The following is an 11,525-nucleotide window of genomic DNA, read 5'->3' on the forward strand; positions in this document are numbered from 1 at the left end:
TGAAAATATCTTAGAGTAGTACTTGAAAAGCTTACTGAGATACTGGCACCCATACTAAAAGCGATCCAGGTCCAAGGAGAGACGTGGACAAAAGAGGAGGAATCGGCGTCGCTTTCCCGAGAAGCATTGCCAGCCTTGTAAGTAGCGACAGCGAGTCCTGACGTGGTTTTGGTGAGTTACTGCTTCGGCAGCGTCCTTTTTCCTTAACCTACAGCGTGTGGTTTCTTACTTCAGTTGGAAAGAGATTTTCCAGAATGGAAGTCTTTCTCATTCAAAGAAGTTGTGTTTTATGAACTCCCCATCAGAGTGGGGATCTTCAGAGATGATGCGCTTGGCAGTAGAAGTCAGCAGCAGCGAGACTTTCCGCTCTCTTAAAAAAAAAAAAAAAGAAAAAAAAAAGAAAGAAAAGTCCGTTTGCTTCCAAAGACCCGAGCACAGCACGTCTTCCGGAAGTTGATGGCATCGCTGGTTCTCAGTTGCAACAGCCGAGATGTCATCAACACGCGTTCCTCTGCGTGCTTCGGTGCAGCCAAAAGCGTTAGCAAATCTGCCAGTCCCTTTTGGTAGCCTTAGGCATTGCAGCCCCGGGGACTGGATTCCGCCCGCAAAGTAAAACCGTATGGGGGATCTCTTCTCTCACTGATTTTTCTACCCTAGATGTAACTTTAGGAAAAAAAAAAAGTTAAAATTGTCTATGCAAACTGCCTTGCGTTGTTTCAACTTTAACTGCCAACTAGCTGTGGCGTACAATTGCTTAGGTGTATTTGAGCCGTTAGGTATTTGTTCTAAACATTGACCAGGAGAGGCAACTGAACGTTACGGGTTTCCCCCCCCCCCCCCCCGCTTGTTTGACGGAGTGCTCTGAAGTACTTTTCTTTCTGTCTGGCTTTCAAGGGTGCGTTTCCCTGGCAGTTCAGTAGCATCTCTCTCGGGCAGCGCGGCTGGCCAGATGTCGCTCCTAATGACGTAAGGCGCAAAAAACCCCTGGTCAAATGATAACTGCGTATCTTGGAGACAGATAATCTGCTGGTATCGATTCACAGCTGTGCAAGTTAAATTAATGCAAAAGGAAAATCCAGCCCTTCTCCAGTAGAAGTATTTTTATTGGATGTCTGTAAGCACACGCACAGCTTTTTTAGTATGAAGCGAATTGCTGCGATTTGTCCTCTGGTTTTCCTTTTACCCTCGAAAGCGTTACGCTTCGCTTCCAGCTTTATCGACCGAGCCAGCAAGATGTGCAGCAGCAGTGCAAGGACTTGTACTCATTTCAGCTGGGTTAGAGTGAAATTTCTTCTTAGTAACTGGTATAGTGCTGTGTTTTGGATTTAGGATGAGAATAATGCTGATAACACAGTGATGTCTTGTTTGTTGCTGAGTAGTGTTTATACTGGTCAAGGACTTTTCAGGTTCCCATGCTCTGCCAGGTGCACAAGAAGCTGGGAGGGGGCACGGCCAGGACAGCTGACCTTGAGTCAGAGGGACTGCGACCTGTGGATGAGTCAACGCGGGAGCAGGACACCCCGAAGCATCCGTGGATGTGGTAAGCCCATGCCAGAGCAGGTATGTCTCGAAGCGTCTGTGGCCATGGTTATGTCTGTGCCGAAGCAGGTATACCTCTGAAGGGATTGTGGCTGAAGGAGAAGGCCACGCTGGAGAAAGTACCCCTCGAAGCACCGGTGGCTGTGGATGAGTCCGCGCTGCAGCAGGTACACCTGGAAGCATTGGTGGCTGTGCATGAGCTCATGCTGGAGCACCTCAAGGCGTGTGGGCATGGGTAAGGCCATGTTGGAGTAGGTTTACTTCTGAAGAGGACATGGCTGTGGGTAAGGCCATGCTGGAGCCAGTATATCTCGGAAAGCATTGTGGCCTGTGGAGAAGGCCACGCTGGAACAGGTGCACCTCTAAGTGACTGTGGAGAAGTCTGTGCCGCAGCAGGTATACTCCTGGAGAGACTGGCTCGTAGATAAGGCTCCACTTGAAGCGGGTAAACCCCTAAGGGACTGCAGCCCTTGGATAGGTCCAAGCCAGCGCGGGAATGGAGGGGGAGCACGGCAGAGCAGAGCCTGAGCGAGAGGTGCGTCACCGTCCCCTGGCAGGCTCCCCCCGCGGCGTGGGGCAGCCGCCGGCTTGCGGGACAGGGGCTGGGGGGGGCTGCAACCGTTTGGGTGGGCTGCCCCCATTTTATTTCTCTGGCGGAGCTCCCCTTTTCGGGGTGGCGCCTACATATGTAAACGGCATTATTAAAGTAGCGAGCTGCCGGTCGGGGCTGTGTTCCTTGGTTTGTGCCTTTTTTGGGGGGGTGATGAAAAAGTGTTGGAGGGGCCTGGGGGGTGATGATGTCATTTGGGGCACCCCAACGTCCCTGGGGGCGGGGGCGTGATGATGAAACAGAGGAGCAGGTGAGTGGGGGATGGAGGTGTCACGGGGAGGTTTCCCCCCAGAGAAGGAGGGGGTCACAGCCCCAAAATGCCTGAAAATTCATTAAAAACATTAAAAACTGTAAGTACAGGTGCGAGGCATTGCAGTAGAGAAAAATCTCTCGCCTTTATATATATATATATAAAAAAAAATAATATTCGCTTATATATATATATATATATAAAAAAGGATTTCAAAATACAAACCTGTATCTGCTATATTATATAAAGGGTTTTAGACTATTGAAAAATCTAAATGGAGATAGATAGGGTTTTAAAATAAAAAAGAACTTGTCTATACGTTAAGAAATAAAGGAGTTTAAAATGCAAAAAGAGATGATGGATATGAAGGAATTTAAAATAGAAAAAAGTCTGGATATGTAGAGCTCTCTACGCTTACCGTGTGTCACCGAGTAAAAGGTTATATGGAAGTGTAAACAGATAACTAAGACTAAACAGACAGAATTGTAAGTAGATATCTAAGTCTAAAGAGAGAAGTCTAAGATACCAAAGTGTCAAAATATCCAAGTCTAAACAGCCAGCTCATCTAAATAGATGTTCTATAGAATACGAAGTGTAAATAGACACAGACGTGTAAGTAGAGATGATATATAAGCCTAAATCTATGAAAGTGTAAATAGGCACGTATGTGTCAATAGATATAACATATCAGTGTAAACAGGTAATATGCATCAAAGGTTTCTGTTGCCTGAATATGTGTATGTGTAACTAGCTACCTAAGTGTAAATGTCTATGCTACAGAAGGTTTATAAAATGCAAAGAAACCCTGTTTATAGAAAGGATTTAAAAACTCGACCTCCCCCTCGAATCTCTCTTGAAGGTATAAAAGCACTTTCCAAAGCTGTCCCATCCCGCTTTGGGGCCAGTTTCCCCCAAACGGGGACTTTCCCCTGCAGGGCCACGCAATTTGGAGGGGGGGAGCAACACAGTTTGGGGCTCCCAGGAAAGCCAAATCCGCCTGGATTTGTGCAGCTGGAAAGCAAACACTGCCGCCCCCATGTTAATGCAGAAAACCAAAACCAAAAATGACCCATTGTTATGATGTGGAAAAGTGCCGGAAAACCCCAGAACTGAATATTTTGGAAAGCAGAAACCCCCAAGTTTTGTATGATGTCAAAGCAAAAAAAAAAAAAAAACAAAACCCACAAACAACCAAAACAAAAAACAACCAAAAAACAAACCAAACCCCACCAAAAAACACTGCTAATTTTGGCAAAAATTGGGGTGAAATGTTGGCAGTTCGAGGAGCATTGCTGGGAATTATCTGGAGTGGATTTGTTCTCTGGCGTGGATTCGTTCTCTGGCGTGGATTCCTTCTCCGGAGCGGACTATCCGTTGCGGCTTATCCCAGGTGAGTTATCTGCTGTGGATTATGCCGGGCGGACCCCCTGGTGCAGGTCATCCCCACCCGTGTCCCCCCATGCACCTTTCTACCCACACACAGCCGCTGTCCGTCCGTGTCCGTCTCCGCCCCCCCGTCCTCCTCTGCCTGTCTCTGCGCCCTCCCAAGTGCTCTCCACCCAAACGTCCCCCCACACAAGGTTTTTCCCCCCATGCGGGTTTTTTTTTTCCCCGTGACGTGCCCCCCGCGTCCCCTGCCCTCCAGTCTCGTGCCCCCGCTCCCCTGCTCCCCCCCTCCCATAGCCCCTTTGCTTCTGGACCCCTGGGGCGCTGCCTGCACCCCCTATCTGCCCATTGCCCCCACCCAAACTCCGACACCCCCCACCCGCTCCCTCTGTTGTCCGAAAGGCGGATCCTTTGCCCGGTGTGCAATGGCCCAATGACCACCCACTCAGGAGAGACATTGATCACTTATTTCAGGTCTGCGCAAAGCTGGGTGCTTGGCGATTTCCCACAAATCAGGCACACCCTCACACAAAACGGCAGTGTATTTGTCAGGTTACAAGATCGGTATAAACCTGCCTAAATTTACACTTATCGGTTGGTGATTAACATTTCATACACTATTGGTTTGCTGTACTTAAATTAGCCTCGCTTGCTATGTAAATTAGCAGGCGTGCTCCTTTCAGGTGGGGGGGCAAGTCTTTTCGGTCCTGAATTGAGTCGGCGGTCACGATCTCCCCTCACCACGTTTACCTTTCACCCACTTTCTGCAGTTTGATCAAACTTCACGCTTCTCTGGCCACCGTCCAGTCTTTGGTACCGAGATGCTCCCTTTTATCGGTCTGTGAGCTCTTCCTCAAGGCTGGAGCCGTTAGTTGCCCACAGTTTGTTACTTACACAAACACTTTAATCTCTTTGAGCTCCCTCCCAAATTCCGTTCCCAAGGCGCAAGCAGTTAGCAGTTTTGCTAATTGGAAAATTACTGTTTCTGACATCATTTCCCCCTTTTGAGACTTGTCTAAGGGTATTCCTTAGATAAGTCATTTTTGTGCCGGATTGCTGGCCAAGCAACACCTACAGGTGCATTGTAGAAGTACATACAGACATACAAAAGCTAACAGGATTATTATTAATAATGCCAGTAATCTCTTGATCCATAGGTTTAAATCAGGGAACCAGGAAGTTAACCATCCCCAAGTCTCTCTGAATCCTAAAGGTGCATCATCTTTTTGAATTTCATGTTAGATTTTAGTTTGTTGCCAAATTTCATTTAAATCAGTAGAGATTTGCCCACTTTGATGCACATATACACAACAACCAGTATTGATCACTGCACACACCCCTCCTTGAGAAGCCAATAGCATATCCAATGCCATTCTATTTTGGGTGGCTTCCCCAATCTCTGACGCTTCCCTTGCAAGGCTTTGATAGCATCAGCTGTCGCATTCTCTATGTTTTCAATAAGTGCTGAAATAGTCACTATTGCTTTTTCCAGTTCTCTAACTCCTAACCAAGGGAGAAACCACCCGACAAATGAATGGAAGGCAGCTGGTCGATCAGTTAATGTATCGTCACTTCTTTGGTACCTTTTCATATATGTTCTTACCCATAGCCGTGTGTTCATTTCATTCATTATGGTAATATTAGGGACAACCGCACGTAGGGTGCAAGTCCCAGACCAACTGGGCAGCAAGACTTCCCGTGCCTTCTTTCCACATGGCCAAAACCAGCCGCTGCCTTCGGAACGTTCCCACAGCCGTTCTGTCGTGTCTTTCCTTGTGACTGCACTGGCCGCTCACAGCACGGGTAACGCTCTACCGACGTGTTACCAGGTGACCTGGTCTTATTTGTTGTCATACACTTAACACATCTCGTACATTCCAGGTTTGAAAATCACTTTTTTTTTTTCCTTGTGAATTTCGGTTTTACCCACAAATTATTCCAGGACTTATTGAAGGGAATTGGTATTCTGACTGAAGGTACTCCCTTATTGCCATGCTCTGGGAAATGGGTACACACCCAGCAACTTGTTCGATTAGCTATTTTCATAGCTTTTTCAACCATTTCCAGGTGGAGATTATGACTCCAAGCATCAGAGCATCCCTCCTGGTTCCCTTTGGGTACCTGACTCAGGAAAGGGAAAAAAAAGTAACCACCGTATTTCTCTTGTTGGGCTTTAGAAAAGTAGTGTACCTGTATAAAAACCATAGAAACAGTATTAATGTTATTCCTAAAAGACAATACAAGAAAATTTTTCCTTGTACACTCTAAATGTAAAACTGATTCAATATCAGTCCAAGTGCAGTTCATTTGTCTCTGCATAATTTTAACTTCAAAGGTTGTACTTGTTCAACTCTCTACATCTTTGGAGGGGCCGCTTTTACTCGGGTGTAGTGAATCCAGGTATCAATCCCCTGACGTTTCACGGCAGTGTTTGTAGTTAAAGGTACAAGGTCAGGTCCCTTCCACTTTTCTGTCAATGGCTCCTCTTTCCAGGTCTGCAGACACACCTGATCTCCTGGCTTAAACGGGCGTACAGCTGAATCCAAAGGCACAGGAGTTCTCAGCTGGACGTGCCTATGGAGAGAAGTGAGAACCCTTGCCACAGGCAAGAGAGAGTCATTTGACACTTGGTCACCCTTAAGGTGCATCTGAGTTCCTTTCCCTGTTAAATTTACCGTGTAAAGTTTCCCATACAAAATTTCAAATAGACTAATTCTTTCTCTAACTTCAGGGGTTATTCTAATTCTTAATAACGCTAGAGGCAAAACTTCTATCCATTTCATCTGGGTTTCCTGACACAATTTTCCAATCTGCCTCTCTGTTGTCTGATTCATCCTTTCTACTTTTCCACTGGACCGGGGTCTCCATGGAGTATGTAAATCCCACTTAAGTTGTAAAAATCTTGACACCCCTTGAACCACTTCTGCAACAAAATGAGGCCCTTGATCTGAAGAAAACCCTCCTGGTACCCCAAATCTTGGTATAATTTCCTTTAACAAAGTTTTTACCGCTTCTCTTGCCTTGTTGGTGCGACATGGGAAAGCTTCAGGCCATCCTGAAAAAGTATCAACAATTACTAATAAATACTTATATCCATTACAATTACGTAATTCAGAAAAATCAATTTGCCAATATTCCCCAGGCGTGAAACATCTTTTTACCTCTCTGGGAGGGGGTGTCCTTTGGATCTTAGGGTTATTTTTGACACAAACCGCGCGTTGTTGTGTGACACTTTTAGCAATCAACATCATGTTGATTCCTACAGCCTACCTCTTACTGTTTCAATTAAAGCTTCAGTTCCCATACGTGTGCTCTTATGTGTTCGTTCCGTTAGTTCCTTCATTATCTGTGGAGTTACAACACATTGTCCGACTGGAGTCACCCACCATCCTTCGGCAGTCTTAATGCATTTCAATAGTTCAGCCAACTTGTCTTCTTTTTCTGTATATTTAGGAGTGTCAGTTTTTAAGATTCTTTCTGGAACTACGGTTGTCACTGTTGCTGATAGAGCAACTCTTTTTCACAGCCTCATCTGCTTTTTGATTTCCTTTAATTACATCAGTTTGACCAGACTGATGTGCTTTGCAGTGTATTACTGCTATTTCTTTAGGTTTATTAAGTGCCTCAAGTAATTTCATAATCTCTTTGCTGTATTTTATTGGGTTTTCTTGTGATGATAACAGTCCTCTTTCTTTCCAAATTGCACCATGTGCATATATTACTCCAAAAGCATATTTTGAATCAGTATAGGTATTAGCCCGCTTTCCTTCTGATAATTCCAGAGCTTGAGTTAAAGTGACTAATTCAGCCTTCTGAGCAGGTGTATTCACTGGCAGTGGTCTTGCTTCTATTTCTTCTTCTACAGTAACAACAGCATACTCAGCCCTCCGTTCCCCTTTCACAGCGAAGCTGCTTCCATCAGAGAACAGCTCCCAGTTGGGATTCTGCAAGGGAGTATCCTTCAGGTCTGAACGACTAGAGTACACCTGTTCGATGGTTTGTGGACAATCATATGACAATTCCTCCCTTTCACGTACAGGTAACAGCGATGCCAGATTCAGGGCACTGGACACTTTCATTGCTATATATTCTTGTTCGAGCAATATTGCTTGGTCTTGTACCATTCTGCTCGGGGATAGCCAATGATGTCCTTTCTGCTCCAGCACCGCTGCAACAGCATGTGCCACATAAACAGTTATTTTCTGTCCCAAAGTCAATTTTCATGCCTCTTGTATTGGCAACACAGCAGCTGCTACTGCTCTCAGACACCCTGGCCATCCAGAATTTACTTTATCCAATTGTTTTGAAAAGTAAGCTACTGGTCTTTTCGTCTCCCAAAGTTTGTACAAGCACTCCCAGTGCCTGATGTTTGATAAATTCAGGAGACCTAAAGCACTCATGAGAGCGATTTTTATTTCATCAAATCCTTTCTGGCGTTCTGGAGTCCATTCCAATAGCTCTCCTGGTCCCTTAACAGCTTCATACAAAGGTTTAGCCATTAACCCCAAATTAGGTATCCACAGGTGACACCATCCAGCCATTCCTAGAAATCCCCTGAGTTCTCTTTTCGATGGGGGGAGGGCGATTTGGCAGATCGCCTCTTTTCTCTGAACTCCCAGTTTCCTTTTTCCTTGGGATATCTCGAATCCAAGATAAATTACATTTTTCTGCATAATCTGTGCTTTCTTTTGTGGCATTCTGTATCCTGCCAACCCCAGACACTTCAATAGATTAACAGTTGCCTCTTTACATTCTTCAGCTGTGTCTGCCCCCAACAAGATACCATCTACGTATTGTAACCAGGGAGCGGTAGGCTTCTGACCTTGCCATTGTTCCAGTTCTTTTGCCAATGCATTACCAAAGATTGTAGGATTATTCTTGAGTCCCTGAGGAAGCACTGTCCGGCAGAACTGCACTTTGCGTCCCATTGCAGGGCTCTCCCATTCAAAGGCAAACAGCTTCCCACTTTGTTCGTCCAATGGAATGCAAAAGAAAGCATCTTTTAAGTCCAACACTGTAAAATAAACATTTGAATCAACTATCGTTGTCAGCAGAGTGTAGGGATTAGGCACCACCGGGTGTACAGCAATCACTATTTGATTAATAGCTCTTAGATATTGTACTAATCGATATCCCTATGAATGTGGCTTTTTATCAGGCAAAATCAGGGTATTATATTCAGATTGACACTCTCAACAGTCCATATTTTAGAAAATTATTAATTATAGGCTCCAGTCCAACCCGAGCTTCCAATTTCATGGAATATTGTTCTCGTCTTACTGGCCTCGCTCCCAGTTTCAATTCCACTTTTACCGGTTCTGCCAATTTGGCTCTTCCAGGTTTCTCAGTTGCCCATTCAAAGGGAACTGCTGCATTCATGATTTCAGAGGGCGCTTCAATTTGTTCTTCCTTATTTTCAGCATTCTTCGTTTCTGACAATTCCTGTAACATATATGCTTGTGCCTCCCAGGCGTTATTTTGTGGAATATGCAATTGAACTTTATTCTCATGAAAAAGTTATCTGTGCTCCCAATTTATTCAATAAATCCCTTCCCATCAGAGGTAGGGGACATTCTGGCATATACAAAAATTCATGTGTAAGTGCTTTTTTTCCAATTTCACACTTGATCGGTTGAAAGAAAGTTCTAATCTCTCGTTTTCCCGTGGCACCAATTACTGACATAGAGAATTTACTCAGGTCCTTTACAACTGTTTAATAGAGAATATATTGCTCCTATGTCAACTAAAAATTTAACCGTCTGATTCACCAGCTGAACTGAAACCAGGAGATCAGCTGGGGAGACCTTAATGTTTTCCCCCGGTGCCCTTCCTTCATTCTCTGAATCCTCTGACGCCATAAGGTGGGCATTTCTTACCCGATCCTGCTCCTCTAGCCCCTTTGGGCTCGGGCGTTCATTCTTCCAGCGTCCCTCCTGTTTACAGGCTGCACGGTGCTTTGGCCCCACCAGGGTTAGGTTTTGTGACCCTCTTCCCGGCCTCGTCCCCCTCTTACTCTACTTTCACCCCTACCTTTCCTTCTACTATTATTCCCATTTATGGCTGCTGCCAGCGAAGATGCTTGCAACTTCATTCTATTCTGTTTCTCTTTTCTTTCTCTCTCATCCCAGTTATTGACATACCCCTGTCCCCATCGACTTTCCGTAACAGTCTCTTTATATCCTGCACCGACTGCCCAATAAACACCATACTGAACATCCTCCCATTTGCTTCATCATCCGGATTCAAATCCATCCATTTTCTAGCAGTTTCACACAGCCTCTCATAGAAAGCAGAAGGGTCTTCATTTTTACTCTGAACCACCTGATACAACTTTGCAAGATTTTTGGGTCTAGGTACCCCCTGCTTTACCCCATACAAAATTAACTGCTGATACCTTTTGATCATCAGTCTGTCCGCACTAATATTCTGATCCCAATCTGGTTCTTGTATTGGCATAAAATGACCCGGACCGCCCCTGGTATTTAACCTCATATTGTCCTCTGGAGCTTTTCCTAACACCATTCTCTTCTCCTCAGGGAGAAATAAAGTATTAAGCAACACCTGCATATCTTTCCAATCCGGGTTATGATTTTCAATTATCAATTTAAAGGACCGATACATTTTTTCCGGATTTTCCCGATATGACCCAGCAGACTCCTTCCAATTCATTAACTCTGAGGCTGAAAAAGGTACTGTCACAGAGACAGGCGTCCTGTCCGGTCCTACCGCCTGGCGCAACGGAGCCCGAATAACGGGGTTCTGCTGCGCCCGACTTCTGCCCACAATGGGACTCACGTCCTTCGCTGCTTCTCTCCCTGCCACCAACACTGTCCCCTTCCCTTCCCGGGGACACCATCAGCTGCGCATCCTCTTCTCCAGCTTCCACTTTCAAACACCTTTTCCCAATGCTAGAAGCAGAACAACACCGAGGCAATTTATTTTTATACTCCGTCATCAAGACATTTGAATCAGATACCAACAATTTGCATTTTCTTGTTGTCTTATAATCATTTCTTAAAGAAAAGAACAAATCCACGTATTTCATCCCATTTATCCTGCCTTCTACAAAATAACGAGCTGCAAAATAGTATTATAATTCAGAGTTCTCATATCCGGCCATTTTTCCCCATCATCCAATTTATACATCGGCCACCATTGACTGCAGTATTCTTTTAACTTTCTTTTACTTAGGGGATCCCCACCAAACTTATTCCGGTATTGCAGGATGTATCCTAACGGAGAGCAAAGGGGAGGTTCAGCAGACTTTCCTGCCCCTTGTCCCGCTCCCATATTTTTACCCAAAAAGAATGGTCTTATCCCCTTTTTCAGGCACTCCAGTCATCACTGTCAAGCGTTCACGAATAACTCGTACTTTTACCGTTTATACAGCTCCCCTTACAGTGTCTCTAATTTACGCGCTGCACCTTTGAGTCGCTTGCCCGCTCCGGACAGGGAGAGCACTCGCAGAGTCCCCGAACAAACAGGTCGGCGCACGCTGGAATCCGAAGAACAGCTTCTCCCCTCTGGTGGCCGGCGAGTCGCTCCGGGCAAGGCTTCATGGCTGTCCCACCGTGGTCGCCAAAACTGTTGTCCGAAAGGCGGATCCTTTGCCCGGTGTGCAACGGCCCAATAACCACCCACTCAGGAGAGACACTGATCACTTATTTCAGGTCTGCGCAAAGCTGGGTGCTTGGCGATTTCCCACAAGTCAGGCACACCCTCACACAAACCGGCAGTGTA

Source organism: Nipponia nippon, unplaced genomic scaffold (genome assembly GCF_047370975.1).
Source record: "Nipponia nippon isolate SJK-2023a ecotype South Korea unplaced genomic scaffold, ASM4737097v1 scaffold_27, whole genome shotgun sequence".
Taxonomy (NCBI): domain Eukaryota; kingdom Metazoa; phylum Chordata; class Aves; order Pelecaniformes; family Threskiornithidae; genus Nipponia; species Nipponia nippon.